The 20,100-nt window shown below is 40.8% G+C and overlaps 1 non-coding gene across 1 annotated transcript; it reads right to left on the bottom strand.

Moving 5' to 3' along the window:
* Positions 1-226: 226 nt before the first annotated feature.
* Positions 227-330, bottom strand: LOC121498288. Its single transcript, XR_005989685.1, has one exon. It is a non-coding gene; the product is annotated as a U6 spliceosomal RNA (small nuclear RNA).
* Between the last annotated feature and the right edge of the window lie 19,770 nt (positions 331-20,100).

Raw genomic sequence — 20,100 nt, 5'->3', positions numbered from 1 at the left:
TCAGTAAACCAGCATTGCAGGCAGCATGAAGTGACATAAAATCCACATGCTCTGAGAACCTATGGGGGGCATCACACTAGCATATCACTTAACAGACCCAATAACATCAGGAAACAAGTCTTGTTATCCCCATTTTACAGATAAGAAAGCCAAGATACAGAAAAGATAAGGCATCTGCTCAAGAACCTTTCTGACAACTTTTCTTTATTTTTTCTTTTGCCTTTGAAAAAATATGGAACACTTCACGAGTTTGCATGTCATCCTTGTGCAGAGGCCATGCTAATCTCTGTATCATTCCAATTTTAGTATATGTGCTGCCGAAGTGAGTGCTCTGACAATTTTTCATGCTCAAAACACTTGTCATAAAAAAAAAAACACTTGTCATACATTTTTTCAGAAGCTGCTTCCTTTATTGTAAAAAGCAAATTATATGGCGATCTCATTGCTTTTATGATAAAGAAGGCCTTTAGAAGTTAGATACACATATGCGTATATAAACATGCACCACCATAGCCTCCATCTTGTATTTAGTTTGTGGAAAGAAAAAAGAATTTCCTGTGGATTTTTTAAAGTGCCCCTCTCTTGTTTGACCCAAACTCTGCAAGAAAACCACTGTGATTAAAACATGCATAAAGCCTCCTCCGTAAGTACCAGAACCCACTCATACTTTGAATCCAGTACTGTCCAACACCAAACAATGCTTTTTCCTATGACACCATGCCACACTGCTGCACTCCTGGTTCCTCCCCAACTCTCTCCACTCATTGGAATGTTACCCAAACTTCAAGACTCAGTTCAAATTCCTACCTTCTACAGAAGACCTTGTGTGAGCCATCAGTCTGTGCTACCCCTTTCTTCTCACTTTAGGGCAGGAAGGGACAGACTAGGAGTCAGCACCAAGGCAGGTGTTTAAGGGCAAATTCAGAGATGGTGCAAGGGTAGGCTGCAAGCAAACTAGAAAAGGGGAATCAAAACATAGTGAAAGCAGCCAAAATAGAATAGGACTGATTGGTCCCAAGTCTAACTAGCAGGCAAGGCAACAAAAGTCATAAAGCTTTGCAGAAAATATTGAGGAGGAAAAGTCCATGAGTCAACCTCAGGGTTTGAGATGGTCTAACAGGGAAACCAAGTATAGGAGCAGGTGGTGGCCTGGTCATTCCAGAGTCAATCCCAAAGCTTCCTTGAAGGCCAGACATCTTTTGCCACAGTGTGGGGGGTGGGGGTGGGGTCAGATGTGTCCACCTTAAAAGCAAGGCAATGGTAACTCAGACTCTGACACCATGATTTCAACCAACACCCTCACCCATAGGTAGAAAGGTTCTCTGCCTAACAACATGATTTTAGGGATGCAGGAAATGGCATTACTGGTCTCCATGATATTTACCACCGCCAACACCCCAATGACTGCAATGTCTTTGGTTGTGAAACAGAACTTAATGACTTTTATTAAGGATGAGCTTTGAGGAGGCATCAACTAGGAGAGAGGAATTGAGAATTCCATCGCCAGGATCAGAGTGTGAAGGAGGAACTCGGATCCAGAAAAGCCAAAAACATGGACATTACAGAAGACAAAGAGGTGTGCAAAGTGGAAAAAAGGAAGTCGGACATTTCATAGTCTCCATTCGACCTTCATCAGCTCCAGATGCCCCTTTCTCCTCATCCAACTGAAGTGGCCCAGGGGAGTGGTGATGGGAATGGTGAGGGGCCAATACCTAATCGAGACTCCCTGTGCACCCACACTCCCTGCGTGCCACTACAGGGGATGGAAAGATGGAAGAGGCGCAGAAGTGCGAGTGAGCTGGCCCTCTGTTTGCAGCCTGGAGATGTCCACGCTATTCCTGCTGTCACTGATGTTTCTCCGTGATATTGGACAAGTGCCAAAACATCTCTGTCCTTTCATTAATTCATGAGCAATATGTCTAATCCCTGTCTCGCAAGAATGCTGTGAAAATTAATGAGCTTATAAAAAACTAAACAAAACTGATGTAAAAGTCCTTTGTATACCCTAGAGATGCTATAAACACCAGGTGATCTAATTTAAAATACAGATGTGTATTTCCATTTATGTGAGCCAATATAAGAACATTCAACTTTACAGAGCAATGGCTATTTGGTTATTCCAGAAAAAGGAGGGGGAGGGGGCAGGGAGATTCTTACACAAAAAATAGGATATCCTGTAAGTAGAAGAAAATTGATGTTGGGTGCTCAGTTTAACATTTTTAATATCAATAGCCTTCATTGAAGGCTTACAATGTGCCAGGTGCCATACTAAGCTTATATTATCTCATTTAATCCTCACAATAATCCATTGAAAATGTTCTTAGTATCTCCCACTTCACAGATAAGAAAACAGAAATTCCCACAAATTAAGTTAACAGCCAGAGGTCACAGATCTAATCAGTGGTGGAGATAAGACTCAAACCCCAGGACTGCTCTGTTTCTTACTTGTCCTTCCACTAAACCAACTGCATCCCCAACAAATATATAGGCCCCATAGAACATGTAGTGTTTGTAGAAGTGGCAAAAACACAAAAATGAAATGAAACCTGGCAGAGCAACTAATGGACAAAGCTTAGAAATCTGATGCTCATCAACGCTAAAGACAATACAGAAGTCAGTTACCCCTAAAATTAAATGAACCCAGAGGAGAATAAACAACCCAAAATGTAGGCAATTCTTATTTGCCTTTGCCTTTCCACTCAGTTCATCCTGGTAATCAGAATTATGGCAGGGGTTTCTGGGGGTGCAGAATACTGGGGAGAAGGGCTTCTCTTGCCTGGGAATCCCACTTCCTCCAGCCCCAAATCCCCTACAGCCCTGGGCAGGTCAGTTCCCCTCTTGGGAAAATCCAGCATGACTCAGTCAACACTGACAGAGGGCCAGTCAAGCCCCAGGCACTGGCTGGACCCCCTTCCAGCTATCAGGTTCCACGGCCGGAAGAAAGCCCCCATGAAGTGCAGATTAGCAGTGCATTTGCCCACAGAAATGACCATGTTCAATCCTTTCCGATGCCTCACTTCTGGCTGAGAAGGAGAAGTGAAAGTGACTCTAGGCGATGCTCAATTGGCTCCTCCTTGCAAACCAAGCAAGTCCCACCCTGACTTCCCTCTTTCTGCAGCCTGACATCGCGGCCATCTGATGATTAACACGCCATCCTGCGAAGGGAGCAATCACCTCCCAGCCCCAAGGGGAGGTGGTGACCCTGGGCTTCCTCCAGCCCACGTGGTGTCCACCTGTTTCCTCTCTCTCCGTCGTTCAGTCCTCAAGACACTGCCTAAAGCCCAGAAGCAGAGAAGAACGCAACCCTGAGCCCTACGAGTGGAGCTGAGCTTAGTCAGCCATTCAGGACAGTGCTGGAATCTTCCCTTTCCAGTCTCAAGAGCCAAGCCCGAGGCCACTGGGGCTGCTCCACACCACCTGTGGACTCCATTTCAGGCCTCAGCCAGGAAGCATATAATGATGGGGAGGTGGGGGGAGGCATCACATTCTCCTTAGAACGGAACTGAAGAAAAGAAAAAAAACCAAATGTGAGCATCCATGGGGCCAGTAGCACCTCCATAACTCCCTGAGGCCAGCCTCAAGCTGATGGGAAATAGACGGATGCCTGCCAGGTGGTTGGATTTTAGGGATTCTGAGACAGCAACCCCCCACACCGCCCTGCCCCACTGAATGAAGAAGATTGCCTTCCCTCACAAAGTTGTTAACGCCTGCAACACCAGGCCGCCAGCTCAGCCCATGGCCTTACAAGTCTTTGGTCCCAATTTGTCTGACCATGTTGCACAGGCTGAGATAAGCCCTGAGCTGCTGGCTGAGGCTGGCATGCTGTCCTGGGGGCTGGAGTTGACGTGGTCACTGGGAGCAGAACAGGTGTAGGAGGAAGGGTCGAAGTGTGGCTGAGGAGTACTCACCCAGCCCTGTGCCCTTGTGCCAGGCTCCCTTCCCATAAGCCACAGGATTCAGAGCCAAAATATAAGACACTTCAGGCACTCCAGCTCCACTGACTGACTGTCTCACTTTCTAGTTCTTTCTTCACCCTTGCTGGGTTCTCTTCTGGCTGCTCTATTTCAATGCCCACTCAACCTGTAGCACTTTTACTTTTCTTTTCTAGTACTTTCCTTGCCGTCTTGGATTGACAATGGGGTTTTGCTTCCATGGCACCAGGGCAGGGAAATATCACCAAGAGGCTTTGCAGTCAGAGAAACAAGGGCCGAGTGCCCGCCTTGCCATTCACTAGCTGTATGCGCTTCAGCGGGTTATATTTTAAACTCCCTAATCTTCAGTTTCTTCATCTGTAAGATGAGGTCACTAAGACCAGGCACATCAGGTTACTGGGAAGATTAAGTAAGATAAAGGATGTGAAGTCCTGAGGCTTGTGGGACCTCAGGAATGGTCATACTCATCCCCTGGCCATTCCCAGTCCTGAGCAGCTGCCCAAGCACAAGCCAACCCAGCTCAGCCTCCCTTCCAGTCAGGCTTGTCACGACACAGCTGAGAGCTAGGGGCACAAGGAGATCAGCCAGGCAAGGCCAGGGGAGAGGTCAAGAGGGACGCCTGAGTGGCTCAGTCAGTTAAGCATCTGCCATAAGGCTCAAGTCATGATCTCAGGGTCTGAGGATCGAGCCCGATGTCTGGCTCCCTGCTCAGTGGAGAGTCTGCTTCTCCTTCTCCCTCTGCCTCTCCCTCTTGTTCTCTCTCTCTGTCTCTCTCCCTGTCAAATAAATAAATAAAATCTTTAAAAAAAATTATTTTAATATTGTCGTCAGATCCAAGGGAAATATAGGCACAAAAAGAACAAGAAAAGCCAGAGGCCAGTGCTGGGTAAGAGTCCACTAGGGCAGAGAATAAGGCAGGAATGTTTGAGGCTTAGCTGTGGCAGTGCCAACTCCATGGTTCTTCAGGGAGGCACAGGGCTTCAAAGTGAGGAGCTAGAGAGAACATGCTTAAAATAACATTCATGAAGTGAGATAGCTTATGCCCTGCCTTGTGACGTACACATGAGGCTGACAGAGTTTCCCTTTCCTAGGACGAGGGCACTAGACCCAGGAGGAGAGATGGGAGAAAAGCATCAAAGGACAGGACAGGCTCAGAAAGGGGAGGACGTGCCCCGAAGAGAAACTGTTAAATTCTCAGGCTTCTTTTCCTTCGGAAAGAACTGCAAGTTACTTCAGCAGTAGTTGCTTCTTGTGTCCCCAGTACCAAGCACAGGGCCTGCATGGCCGGATACATAAATATCATAACACGGGTTGTTTTCAGCCCCTCAATTGAGTGTGTCCACCCTACTGCTGCCCTTCCCAAGTGCCCAGCAGCCCAGCACCATGCCACATGGAAGCCCACCACCGGCAGCAGTCTCCCTGACTCATACCACCCACTTACACCTACCCTTCCTTGCTTTTCATTCCCTGGCCCCACACCCCAACTCCTAAAAGGCAATAGTTCAGACAGTGGTTGGAAGTACAGACACTGGAACAAGACTATTTCAGCTCCAATATTAGTTCTAGCTTGAGATTTGGGAAACTTAGATGGCCTCTCTGAGCCTTGAGTTCCTCGTCTGCAAGATGGGATGCTACAATCCTCTCTCACAAGATTGTGTGAACTTTAAACAGCTTCACACACGCAAAGTGCTCCACTAATATAATAGAAAATATATAAACTATTAATAACTGCTCTCAACCCCTCTCCATGGTCTGACCACTCATTTTAGACTCTTTGCTCTAAGTTTCTCCACCTATCTCCCCAACAGATTGCTTAATTGGCACATCACTTCAGTGTAAGCATCAGCGTTGCTATTTTATAAGAACTACTGCTCCCTACTCCCACCCCACCAAGACACCCTACCCAGCAGGCAAGCCCTGAAGGCTCGCTGCAGAAGAAAAGGTGCAGATAGTCAATAAATATGGTGTCACGGAACACCTTCAGTAGATAATAATAATGCCTTCAATAAGGGGACTTAGGGGCACCTGGCTCAGTCGCTAAGCATCTGCCTTCAGCTCAGGTCATGATCCCAGGGTCCTGGGATCGAGCCTCACATCAGGCTCCCTGCTCAGTGAGGAGTCTGCTCCTCCAGATTGTGTTCTTTCTCTCTCTCTTTCTCTCTCTCAAATAAATAAACAAAAAATATTTTTTAAAAAATAAGGGAAATTAAATTGGACAGTAGGCAGCAAACATTCCCCTGAAAACTTTTGCATGCAGAGCATTTATGCTCAACCTCACTTGGCTATAGTTCTTTTTTTTTTTTAATGTAAATTCAATTTGCCATCATATAGTATAACACCCAGTGCTCATCCCACCAAATGCTCTCCTTAGTGCCCGTTACCCAGTCATCCCATCCCGCACCCCCCTCCCCTTCTGCAACACTTTGTTTGTTTCCCAGAGTTAGGAGTCTCTCATGGTTTGTCTTCCTCTCTAATTTTTCCCCATTCAGTTTCCCTCCTTTCCCTTATAGTCCCTTTCACTATTTCTTATATTCCACATATGAGTGAAACCATATGATGTATATTTTCTTAATGTATAAGTGTGAACATTGGTGAAAACCTTTCTGGTTCCTAACCTTTCTGTGTTATGCGACCATTAAAAATATGGTGAAAGCTATCAGCTCTCTTTCAATCTATGGTACAGGCCCTAGATTGAGAAGTCCTGGACTAGATAATTTCTGACACACATAAAGTAAGTTAAGAAGATAAGATAATATAGAGAGAAATAACATTCATCTGATATGCATTGTTAAATCTACGCCGACCATTAAAATCTTTATTTCTATTCTGAGTGGGTAAATGGTATCTGTCCCAAAGCCCTCCTATCTCTGTGCCCCTGATACTTTGGGCACTCTGGTTCCTGCTCCAGACTCTAAAGGTATCCTCATCATCTAGTAGTTAAAGGGACAAAAGCAGGGCCTCTGAGGCCCTATGCTAGCACTGTGGCCAGCCACCACTTGATCAATGTCCACTGTTTTGAATACCATTCCTAGTATTTAATCTTCAAAGAATGGTGCAGACAAAAATGGCTTAGGATATCAAATGTAAACAAAGTTTCATAATGAAGGTGATATCCAAATTAGGCTTTGATGTGGTGTAGGATATAGATAACATGGAGGGAAGAGCCCATTCCAAAAACAGGGGTAGACTCAGAGGAGGCAAAGCATGAAGAGGATTCAGTGGGCAGCAAGAAAACCAGTTTGGGTAAGTAAATGATTGTCAGGAACAAAAATGGAAAAGCAGGTAAGGACCAACCTGTGGAGGATTTTAAGTGGCTAAGCTAAGGAGTTTGGTTCTACAATGTAGAACCAATCCTATCCTAAATGGAATAAAGAGCTAGACTCTTAACTAGGATATTCCCACAATCTAACCACATCATATTATTCCAAAATTTCTCAAGTTCACAGAGTGGAATGAAAAATTCATAAAATAAAAGGAAATACATGATAACAGCAGATTATCATAAAGCCCAGAGGCTTTGAATTTTGTGCTGACTCTACCTCATTCAACATCTCAGAGTTTCCAATGCCCTTGCCAACTTCAAAGTTATTTGTTACTAAGATAGAAAACTTGGGCTCATGTATATCATTTTCCCCTAAAATTTTTAAATTCGGAGGTCAACACACAGAGTTCTTTGACTAGTACAAATGAGCAACCATGATCACCTCATTTGTTACATTTTTTTCTTTAGTGTAAGGTCAATAAAAATTTCCAATTCAAGCAGCCACTTTATTCCATTAGCTCAAAGCAGTTGGTAAGAATGTACTGCTACTAGGGACACCCACTGCTTTGGCTTAGTACTGGGTTTTGGACACAATCAACATGAACTAGAAAAGAGTAAAAAATATTACTGGATGGAGCTGTGCCTTCATATATTCCTTATTTCCATTCAAACGACTCAAGATTGGAAAGAGAGGCAAAGATAGAGGAGGAGGGTGGTTAGGGAGACAGGGCAAAAAAGAGAACAAGAGAGAAAGAGAAGGAAAGCAAAATAAAATTAAAGTGCTGAATAAATATTTGCTGGCAGCTTAAGACATAAACAGACCTTAGGGGTCTTATGCTTATGAACCCAGGTTAAATCAACACTCAGAGCCAGTCATCATGATGGCTCCTGCCTGCAAGGGTGTGGACTGTGTCATAGCACTCCAGGCTGAGAGGCAGGTAGACTAGCAGCACAGTGGAGTGTGGGGGGTGACATCCATGAGTCTCAGAAATGCCAAGAAAATAGCATGCAGAGGATCTCTAGTTAATCAGCTGCTGCCAAAGCATGCCCCCCCCCCACCTCCACACACACATACATATATAGTTTAAGATTACTAGGCAACTGCTTTTTCAAAAGCCCCACCAGGGGGTCACCTGAGTGGCTCAGTCAGTTAAGCATCTGCCTTTGCCTCAGGTCATGATCCCAGGGTCCTGGGATAGAGTCCATTGGGCTCCCAGCTCTACAGGGAGCCTGCTTTTCCCTCTCCCTCTGCTGATGCCTGATGCTACCCTTGCATGTTCTCTCTCTCTCTCTCTCTCTCTCTCTCTCTCAAATAAATATTTTTTAAATAAAAAAAAAAACCCACCTTGGCTAGAACATCAGCTCACCCAATCAACAGCAGGCTGGGGTCCTGGGGGCTAGAACTCAATCAAAATAGCAAGAACAGGAAGTTCCAGAGGGTAAGAGCAAGTCCAGTTGCATTTCAGGATACTGAAACTCAAGAACTTCAAATCTGTCTTCGTGGATCCAGATACAGGTGATAACTCCAAGAGCTCAGAGGCAAAGAAAGGCAGTAACAGAGGAAGAAACAAAAACAGAACTGAAATATGCATGACCAAAAGAACTGCCCTCACTAGAGCTGTGAGTGCCCAGACTGCTGGTGATCCAGTTTCAGCTATGAAATGGGGGATGGGAAAAGTGGCCTGGTTTAAATTCACAAGCTTAGGCACATAGTAAGCAGATTAACCTCTTCCTCCCTTGCTAGGAATGTCAACACACTCACAACTATTTGCCCATATACACATATAAGCACACACAGTCTGAACCTTGGCACCTTTATTTTAAGACTGTCAACTCCTCATCTACATGCCTCTGGGCTACAAGTAGGAAAAAATAGATCCTAGGTCTTGATTTAATACCAATCCATTTGTGGATTCTAAAATAGTCTTTTCTATAGCCCTTGGTTATTTCCCACTGTCAAACTATGCTAATATGAGCTAAACTTCTGGTGGCTTGGAGGATAGAGTGAGGGAATGCATTGTGAAAGTGCTTTGGAAAAGCATATGTGTTATATCAACGTAAGAGATCATATTATTAAAACAGCTTTGCAGGCTGCTTAGTTTTCAGCTTTCTTTCAAAGCCAAACTAATCCCAAAACCTAAGCCAGTGACAACTCATTTATGATTATAGTCAAGACGTGACTTTTGATTCCTAAATCAGCTCACCCTGCCTTGCTTCAGGTACTTCTCCCAACTTCACTAAGTAGTTTTATCTTGGAATTGCCAGAAAAGAAAGCAAGACATCCAGTTAACTTTAAATTTAAGATAAACACCAAATAATTTTGTAGTATATCCTAAATCATGCATGGGACATACACTAAAAATATATCGCTTGTTTATCTTAAATCCAAATTTAAATGCACTCTATATTTTTATTTGCTGGATCTGGCAACGCTATTTTATTCATATACTGGCATCTTATCCCCTCCTGAACCAAACAGTATTCAACATAGTAATGATGTTGGCCAACCAAACAAGAGAAAGTGAGACATTAGTTGCCAATTTCTTTCTTCTTGAAAACATAGAGTGTCTTTTTTTAATGTATTTATTTTATAGCCTTTTTTTTTTCAGTTAAAAAAAAAAGGCTATAAAAGCAAAAAGCTCAGAGGTTAGCATGCCTAGCTCCCCAGACCCCTTCTCATCTTCATACCCATGTTCCAGTGCAGTCTCTCCAAATAACAAAGACTAATTTCAAAACAAAAGGAAAACAAAGAAAACCCTCCCCTGCCACCAGCATCAACTTCAGTCCTGGCTTCCCATTAGATCAGGGAGATATAAAGCCAAGGTACTGATTCTCAACCTCAGATGCATATTAGAATCATGGAAACATTAAGAAATTCAAATGCTGAGGTCACACCCCATGTCAATTACACCAGAATTACGTGGGGTGGTACTCAGACATCAGTATTTTTTAAAGCTCCTCATATCATTCTAATGGGCACCTAGCATTGAAAACCACTGCCTTAGACTTTACATCTCATTTTTATATCCAGTCCATGCTCCTTAGGAAGCTTTAGGAAGATACAGGAATCAAGTAGTTGGGGAAAGAGAGAGTAAGACAGCAAAAGGAATAAGATCTGGTTACACTCTGTCCTCAAATTCTGAATCTGGACTTGGTCTTGTTTCTATTTTAGTTTGGCTTCAGCCATCTTTGCCATGGAGGAAATATATCACCCAAAGCTATTACCAAATCTCCCCAACATTAGCAAATAAATTTAAAAGATGAGATGAAAATATGAATAATAACTAACACTTTTAGAATTTATAATGTGCTTTATCCTCACAATCAGCCCTGTAAGATCACACCCACAGTACAAACAAAGAAGCTGAGGGTCATGGAGTTTAAGTGATTTGACCAAGGTCATCCATTGTATAAGTGGTCCAGTTAGAGCCAAGGTCAGGCTGTTTCTACGACACAACAAAGTACCACTACATACAGCTGCTTAGGGTGTGTACTGTCCAATTCCAAGGAACATCATTCACTGCACTATGACATGAATGGTGGCTCTGAAGTAGAACAAAAGACAATCTTCATAAGATTATGAATATGTCAGCCATAAACTGCTACTTCCCCTGAATTATCAGAGACTATTGATGAAAGTACCAATGATCAAAATTCTACAAAAAGGAACCTGATTTGGGAACAATGTCTCCTTGAACCAGGTAGCAAATCCACATGTTTTTTGCCCCACCAAAAGGAATAAATGAGAGACAGGGGGAGGGAGTGAGAGCAAGGATCAAAGACAAGAGAGCATCTTCTCATGGTCATCTTATGCTCAGCATTTCCCAAATTCTCCCTATCTGAGAACTGTTCCTCCCCCATAGAGTTCTTAACAGTTCATCTCAGCATTTTTCATGTGGCAATTCTAGCCAAAGGCCTGGAACTTATTTCATATCCACACCCATCCCCTCGCTCCCTCACGTATCATAAGGCAAGATGTCCTGACATTTTACAACTTAAATAATTCTCCTATCTCTCCCTGAATGTCCAACCCTGACCACACATCATAGTTCATGCCCTACTATTTGTTCCCTGAGCTGATGTAACGATCTCCCAACTGGTCTCCCTGAAGTCAATCTTCACACTTCAATTTCATGCTCCACACGGCCACCATTGTGATTGTTCTAAGATGCTAACAGGACATATCCCTTCCCTGCTTAAAACTCTCCAGTGGTTCTCCCATGGCTGACAAACGCTTGCGTGACATAGGAAGCTTTTTACAAACTGCCTGCCTATTTCTCCAGTCTCACTCTACCACTTCCTACTTTGCCTATTATGCTTTGGTAAAATCAAGCTGCTTGTAGTTCCCACCTTCTGTCATGTGATTTCACACCAATCTACCTTTACTCATGGTGGACCTCAAACCTGAACTTTCTTCTCCCTCCTACCATGCCTTCTTTATTGGATAACATCTTCCCGGTCTTCAAGGCTCACTCAAATGTCATTTCCTCCAAGAAGGCTTAATTCAATACCCAGCATGGGTGAAGAGCCTCATTTTCTTAGTTCCCATAGCAACTTCTATTATGATTCTTATTACATGATATAAAAAGCGCCATTTTTGCCTAGCCATGTGATCTTCTTTTAGAAACCACAAACTGATAACCTAAAGGCTAAATGCAACCCTAGATGTTTTTTGTTTGCCTGCAGTATACATCTTTTAAATTCTGTAGTATGTGCCAATATTTAACAAATGAACAAAATGATGTTTAACTTTAACCCAAGATAGAGTAGCAAAGACCAGATTTAACCTCCTTGCCTAAAACAATCAAACTAAAACAAACCAAAAAACAACTTGTGTAGAACCCAGAGGACTCCTTAAACTGAAGAAGTTGAGCTGACCAGAGCATTTAGAATTCACAAGATGGAACATTAGAAGAGAGACAGCTGTACTGACAAAGAACTCTAGATATCTGTAGGCAGTCTCCATTGAGCATACAGCAGAATATTGACCAAAACATGCTTGTGAAAAGACTACTGAGTCCAGGGAAAGAATAGTCCAAAAAGATTAAGGGAAAAAGTTTCCAGTACTCACATAAGACCAGAAATATTGCCTATTTTCAACAGCCAGACTGAAAAACCTCATATCCACTGGGCGTTGGGGAGAGTACTCAGAGTACTACTGAGGTAGTGTGAAATAATAAGCTGTAGACCAAACATTGCTCCAGTGCCACTTAACAAATCTTAAAAAGAAAGGCTGCGAATGAATCAAAATTGTTCCAAGTATCTGGAACAAGTATCCTGTGTGCCAGAATAAAGGCTTAAAAGATTTGTAAGAATACAAAGATATCCGGAGCACCTGGGTGGCTCAGTGGGTTAAGCATCCAACTCTTGATTTCAGCTCAGGTCATGATCTCATGGACTGAGCCCTGTGTCAAGCTCTGTGCTGGGCATGGAGCCCACTTAAGATTTTCTCTCTCTCCCCCTCTGCCCTTCTTCCCTCTCTAAAAAAAGAAAGAAAGAAAGAAAGAAAGAAAGAAAGAAAGAAAGAAAGAAAGAAAGAAAAAGAAAGAAAAGAAAAGAAAAGAAAAGAAAAGAAAAGAAAAGAAAAGAAAAGAAAAGAAAAGAAAGAAAAGAAAAGACAAAGATATCCAACATAAAATTCACATTGTCTGAAATATGAAAAAAAATTACCAGGCATGCAAAGACATCAAAAATGTAATGGCTCATAAGGAGAAAAAACAATCAATAAAAACCAATCCAGAACTAATACAAATTTGGAACCAGTACATGAGGGCATTAAACAAATATAAAATATAAGAGTATTCCGTATGTTCAAAAGTTAAGAATCGTAAGCTACAAGAATAACACAAATATAATGTTTAGAGATTAAAACTACAATGTCAGAGATGGTGAATTTTGAATTAATGGCAGATCAAATATTACAAAAAATAGATAACTTAAAGACATAGCAAAAGGAACTATGCAGAAATAAACACAGAAAGGAAAAGGGAAAACCTCATCAGCTGGACAAATTTAATGGGGCTAATATACGTATTGTGGGAATTTCCAAAGAAAGAGAGGAGAGTAAAAAATATTTGAAAAAATAATAGCTGACAAAATTGTTTTTTCATTATTTTGAACAACAAAATAAATTAAGAAGCATTGAGTTATAACCCAAAATATAAAATAAATATGCATGAATCCATGCTGATTTTAATAAATAGCTGAATGAAGAGATAAATAGGAGACAGTAGATAAATCACAGAATTCCAGATAATTAATTTCTGAAAATAATCTGCTCTGAAGGGATATAAGTCACCTAACTTTACAGTGGAGCAACCTGACAAATGCTACCTCACCCTGGTTGGGAAGGTTATCACGACCAGTGAGAAGTGTTGATAGTATACCCCTGACATGATGTGACTTACATGATTAACCCTGTGCTATTCTTCCTGAGTACACATAACCTCAGCCTAACCATAAGAAAAACATCATACAAATCTCACTGAGGGCACATTCTACCAAATACCTGACTAGTACTCCTCAAAACTGGCCAGGTCACCAAAAACAAAGGATGCCTGAGAAATTTTCACACTCAGGAGGAAACTAAGGAAACATAACAACTAAGTATAATATCCTAGATAAGATCTTGGAAGAAAAAAAATGACATTAGCTAAAAACTAAGAAAATGTGAACTAAATATGAATTTTAGTTAATAGCATATCAATATTAGTTCATTAATTATGATAAATGTACCATACTAATATTAGATGTTAAAGATAGGGAAACCTGGGTGTGGATACATGGGAACTCTGTTTGATATTTGTAATTTTTCTGTATATCTCTAACTACTCTAAAATTTAAAAAAAGCAGACTTCTCTTGGGAAAAAAAACAGACAAGATAGCACAGCAACTTCTTTAAAGAAATGGATTAGAGGTCTCTGGCTGGCCCAATCAGAGGAGCATGCAACTCTTGATCTTGAGATGTGGGTTTGGGCTCTATGTGGGGTGTGGAGATTACTCAAAATAAGTAGAAATTTTTTAAAAGTCCTCCTGGGGCACCTGCATGGCTCAGTCAGTTAAGCATCTGACTCTTGATTTCAGCTTAGGTCATAATCTCAGGGTCATGAGATCAAGCCTTATGTTCAGCTCTGTGCTGGGCATGGAGCCTGCTTGGGATTCTTTCCCTCTCTGTCCTACTGCCCCTTCCCCCTAAAAAAAGTCAGAAAGAGAAAGAGAGAAAAAAGGAAAGAATGAAGGAAGAAATGGAGTAAAGGTTGGCTTGGAAGATGGCAGAGTAGGAGGACCGTAAGCTAGCTTTATCCCATGGATCCAACTAGATAACACTCACGTCAGTGTAAAAAACCCAGAGGACAATCTTAAAGACTAACAAACTCCACAATTAAAGGTAGAGAAGAGGGATCCCTGGGTGGCGCAGTGGTTTGGCGCCTGCCTTTGGCCCAGGGCATGATCCTGGAGACCTGGGATCGAATCCCACATCGGGCTCCCGGTGCATGGAGCCTGCTTCTCCCTCTGCCTGTGTCTCTGCCTCTCACTCTCTCTCTGTGACTATCATAAGTAAATAAAAATTTTAAAAAAAAATAAATAAATAAATAAAGGTAGAGAAGAAATCAAATGGAAGGATGTAAGAAGGGGGAAAATGGACCAGGGACATTTGCAGTGGAGAGGGAGCGATGGCAGAAAGAATGGTGGAAAACAGGCTTTCACACCTGGAAGACTATAAACAGGGAGGACGAATCCTTATAATATTTGCCTTTGAAAGTGAGAGGAACCAAATTTCATGAGTTCTTACAATCCATGGGTCTGAAAGCCTGGAATTTTGAAAATTGACAGTTCAGCTCTGGGAAAGTCCAGAGAGTACTAGGAGGCTGAGTCTCTGCCCTTAAAGAGACATGACAAATAGCTCATGCATATATAATATAGAACCAGCAGTTTGAAAAACACTACGGGCCGACAGGAGGGAGAGTGGTTTGCTCATCTCAGACCACAGCCCATAGAGAGAGGGGTCACTGAGAGACCATCTCCAGGAACAGAGGAGCTGGCAGGCACCATTTCCCTCCCCCAAACTCCAGTATAAACAATCACCACCTGTGGAAACCAGCACAGCACTAACGCTCATCACCTAACTTGCTTACACCAAGCCCCACACCCCTGTGCTGCAGTGGAACCCTTTCCAGTCACACTGACCTGAGTCCCTGCACTGATGACCTCTCCCACAGAAGACCAGCACAAACTCTACCAACAACACATCTCCTGACCCACACATTTTTCAGGACCAGCAGTGGGGGCAAAGAGCAGATCTTGTGTGGCAAGCAGACCACTGTGCATCTTGTTAAAATGTACCTCATCCCTGCTGGGGATCAGATGCTGCCCATAATAGGCAAAAAGAGCCCTGCAGATAACTGGACTGAAGAAAAAAAGGCCAAGACTCAATAGTAGAGCACACACAACACACATAGGAGACATTAGCTGAAGTGCCAAGCCCTGGGGAACAGGGTACACTGCACTACAGGACACCTTCTTTATAAAGCTATTATCAATAAGAGCAATAGAAGAGACTGACATTCCTAACACAGAGAAATACACATAGAAAGTCAAACAAATGAGACAGAGAAATATCTCCCAGATGAAAGAACAGGACCAAACCACAGCAAGAGATCAAAGTGAAATGGATATTATAAGTAATATGCCTAATAGAGAACTTAAAATAATGATCATAAAAATATTCACTGGACTTGGGAAATTATTGGAGGACTGATGTTTATGTTTACTAATGTTTAATCCCTGTTTATGGTCTCCCGGGTGTGAGACCTTTAACACAGAGGTAAAAAAGAACCAGAGACCAAGAACACAATAAATAAAATTAAAAATACACTTGATGGAATAAATAGCAGACCAGATGAAGGAGAGGAACAAATTAGTGACCTGGCAGATAAAGTAATGGAAAATAACCAAGATGATCAAAGGAGAAGAAAGAAAATAATGCAAACTGAGAACAGTGTTAGAGAACTCGGTGACTCCATCAAGCACAATAACATTAGCATTAGAAGGATCTCAGAAGAAGAGAGAGAAAAGAAGACAGAAAATTTATTTGAAAAAAAAATAATAACTGAAAACTTTCATAATCTAGGGAAAGAAACAAATATCCAGATCTAGTAGGCACAGAATCCATCCAAAAATTCAACACATGCAGGTCCTCACCAAGACACATAGTAATTAATATGGCAAAAAGTGGTGATAAAAAAAAAAATTTTAAGCAGAAAGAGAAAAGTAGTCAGTTACACACAAAGGAAACCCCATAAGACCATCAAGATTTTTCAGCAGAAACTTTGCAGGGATTGACATGGTATATCCAAAGTGCTGAAAGGGATAAGCTCTGCAGCCAGGACTACTTTATCCAACAAGCCCATCATTCAGGATAAAAAGAGAGATAAAGAGTTTGCCAAACAAAAACCAAAGGAGTTCATGATCACTAATGATCCTTATGAGAAATATTAAAGGGTACTCTTTGAGTGGAAGAAAAAAACATAAGTGAGAGTGTGAAAAGTAAAAGACACAAAATCAGTAAAAACAAATATTTCTCTAAATCAGTCAAGGGATTCGTAAAATAAAGGGATTTAAAATATAACACTATATACCTGAAATGTAGAAAGGAGAGGAGTAAAGAAGGGGTTTAAACCTAATGATCACCCACTTAATATAGACTGAATGAATAAGATGTTACACACAAATCTAATGGTAACCACAAACAAAAAACATGAAAATGAAAACACAATAGTCTAAAATTGTTGGGACGCAACAAAACTGGCTCTAAGAGGGAAGTTTACAACAATACAGGCCTACCTCAGGAAGGAAAAAAAAAATCTCAAATAAATAACCCAGATGAAAGAACAGGACCTTAGATGTAGCCTTAGATGTAAAAGAACTAAAAAAAAGAAGAATAGGGGATCCCTGGGTGGCTCAGCAGTGTGGTGCCTGCCTTTGGCCCGGGGCATGATCCTGGAGTCCCAGGATCGAGTCTCGCATCAGGCTCCCTGCATGGAGCCTGCTTCTCCCTCTGCCTGTGTCTCTGCCTCTCTTTCTCTCTGCATCTCTCATGAATAAATAAATAAAATCTTTTAAAAAGAAAAAAAGAAAAAAGAAGAATAAATAAAATCCAAATCAAGAAAAATGAAGGATATAATAAAGATTGGAGCAGAAATAAATGATACAGAAACAACGATGACAACAAAACAACAGTAGAACATATAGCTGAAACCAGGAGCTAGTTCTTTGAAAAAATCAATACTGATAAAACTCTAGCAAGACTCATCAAAAACAAAAAGAGAGAGAGAGGACCTAAATAAATAAAATCATTAATGAAAGAGGAAAAATAGCAAACAAACAATGCAGAAATACAAACAGCAATATTTGAAAAACTAAATGCCAACAAATTGGACAACTTAGAAGAAATCGATAAATTCCTAGAAACATAATCTCTTTTGATTATTACAACTTTGTAATCTGTTGTATTCCCATACATTAATAATGAAGGAGCAGGAAGTGAAATTAAGAAAACAATACCATTTCTAGGATAATACAATAAAATATCTAGGAATAAACTTAACCAAATAAGTAAAAGACTTGTACTCTGTAAACTATAAAAGAGTGATGAAAGGAACTGAAGGTGAAACAAAGAAATGGAAAGATATTCCATGCTCATGGGTTTAAAGAACAAATATTATTGAAATGTCTTTACTACCCAAAACAATCTATACATTTAATGCAATACCTATGAAAATATCAACAGCATTTTTCACAGAACCACAACAAACTACTCTAAAATTTGTATAGAACCACAAAAGACGGGATCCCTGGGTGGTGCAGTGGTTTGGCGCCTGCCTTTGGCCCAGGGCGCGATCCTGGAGACCCAGGATCGAGTCCCACATCAGGCTCCCAATGCATGGAGCCTGTTTCTCCCTCTGCCTATGTCTCTGCCTCTCTCTCTCTCTCTGTGACTATCATAAAATAAAAAAATAAAAAAATAAAAACACAAAAGACCTCGAAAGTCAAAACAATCATAAAAAAGAAAAACAAAATTGGAAATATCACAATTCCAGATTTCAAATTATATTACAAAGTTGTAGTAATCAAAAGAGTGGTATTATCATTTTAAAAAGACATTTAGTTCAACAGAACAGAATAGAAAAAAACCCAGAAATAAACCCACAATTATATAGTCAATTAATCTTCAACAAAGGAGGAATGAAAGGAAAAAGACAGTCTCTTCAACAAATGGTGTTGGGAAAACTGGACATCCACATACAAAAGAATGAAACTGGGCCACTTTCTTATACCATACACAAAAATAAATTCAAAATGGAATAAAGACCTAAATATGAGGCCTGAAACCATAAAAATCCTTGAAGAGAACACAGGCAGTAATCTCTCAGACATTGGTCATAGTAACAGTTTTCTAGATATTTCTTATGAGGCAAGGAAGTAAAAGCAAAAATAAACTATTGGGATTATCAAAATAAACAGCTTCTGCACAATGAAGGGAACTATCAACAAAACTAAAGGCAACCTATAGAATGGGAGAAGATATTTGCAATGACGTATATGATAGTATCTAAAATACATAAAGAACTTATACAACTCAATACCCAAAAAACAAATAATCCAGAAAAAAATAATAATCCAGTTAAAAATGGGCAAAAGATATGAACAGACATGTCTCCCAAGAAGACATACAGATGGCCAACAGACACATGAAAAGAAGATCATCATCATTTTCCTTCAGGGAAATGCAAATCAAACTATGAGATATCATCTGACACCTGTCAGAATGACTAAAATCAAAAACGCAAAAAATAACCAGTGCTGGCAAGGATATGGAGAGAAAGGAACTCTTACACTACTGATGGGACTGCTAACCAGTGCAGTCACTCAAAAACAGCATGGAGGCTCATCAAAAAGTTAAAAATAGAAATACCCTATGATCCAGTAATTTCATTTTTTACCAAAAAGAAAAACAAAAACATTAATTCAAAGTGATACATACACTCCTATGTTTATTACAGCATTATCTACAATAGCCAAATTATGAAAGAAGCCCAAGTGTCCATTGTTAGATGAATGGATAAGGAAGATGTGATATATTTAGTATCTATATCAATGTTGATAAAGCTAAAGAGTATAATGCTAAGCAAAATAGGTCCATCAGAGAAAGACAAATATCATATGATCTCACTCACAGGTGGAATTTAAGAAATGAAACAAATAAGCAAAGAAAAAAAGGAGAGAACAAGCCAAGAAACAGACTCTTAAGTATAGAGAACAAATTGATGGTTATCAAAGGGAAGAGGAGTGAAGGATGGGTGAAATAGGTGATGAGGATTAAGGGCACACTTATTATATTTTTTTAAAAGAATGAAAACCCTCATTAAAAAGAAAAGAACGGGAGAAAAAAATATTGTCCACTTAGAATTTTATACCCAGCAAAAATTTCTTTCAAAAACAAAGGTGAACTAAAGATGTTTTCAGATGCTGTAAAGTTGAAATAATTCTTTAGAAGTCTCATACATAAGAGATGTTTTTAAAGGTCAGACAGAAGAAAGTGTAACTACATATAAATGTGTATCTCACAGAGGAATAAAGAGCAAAGGGAAGGAAGAAGAAATGTGTGGGAAATATCAGAAAGGGAGAAAGAACATAAAGACTCCTAACTCTGGGAAACGAACTAGGGGTGGTGGAAGGGGAGGAGGGCGGGGAGGTGGGGGTGAATGGGTGACGGGCACTGGGGGGGCACTTGATGGGATGAGCACTGGGTGCTATTCTGTATGTTTGTAAATTGAACACCAATAAAAAATAAATTTATTATAAAAAATGCAATGCTGTTGAATTCAATTGACTTATATTTTCTTG

Source organism: Vulpes lagopus, chromosome 8, assembly GCF_018345385.1.
Source record: "Vulpes lagopus strain Blue_001 chromosome 8, ASM1834538v1, whole genome shotgun sequence".
NCBI classification, from domain to species: domain Eukaryota; kingdom Metazoa; phylum Chordata; class Mammalia; order Carnivora; family Canidae; genus Vulpes; species Vulpes lagopus.
This window is presented reverse-complemented; position numbering and strand designations above follow the sequence as displayed.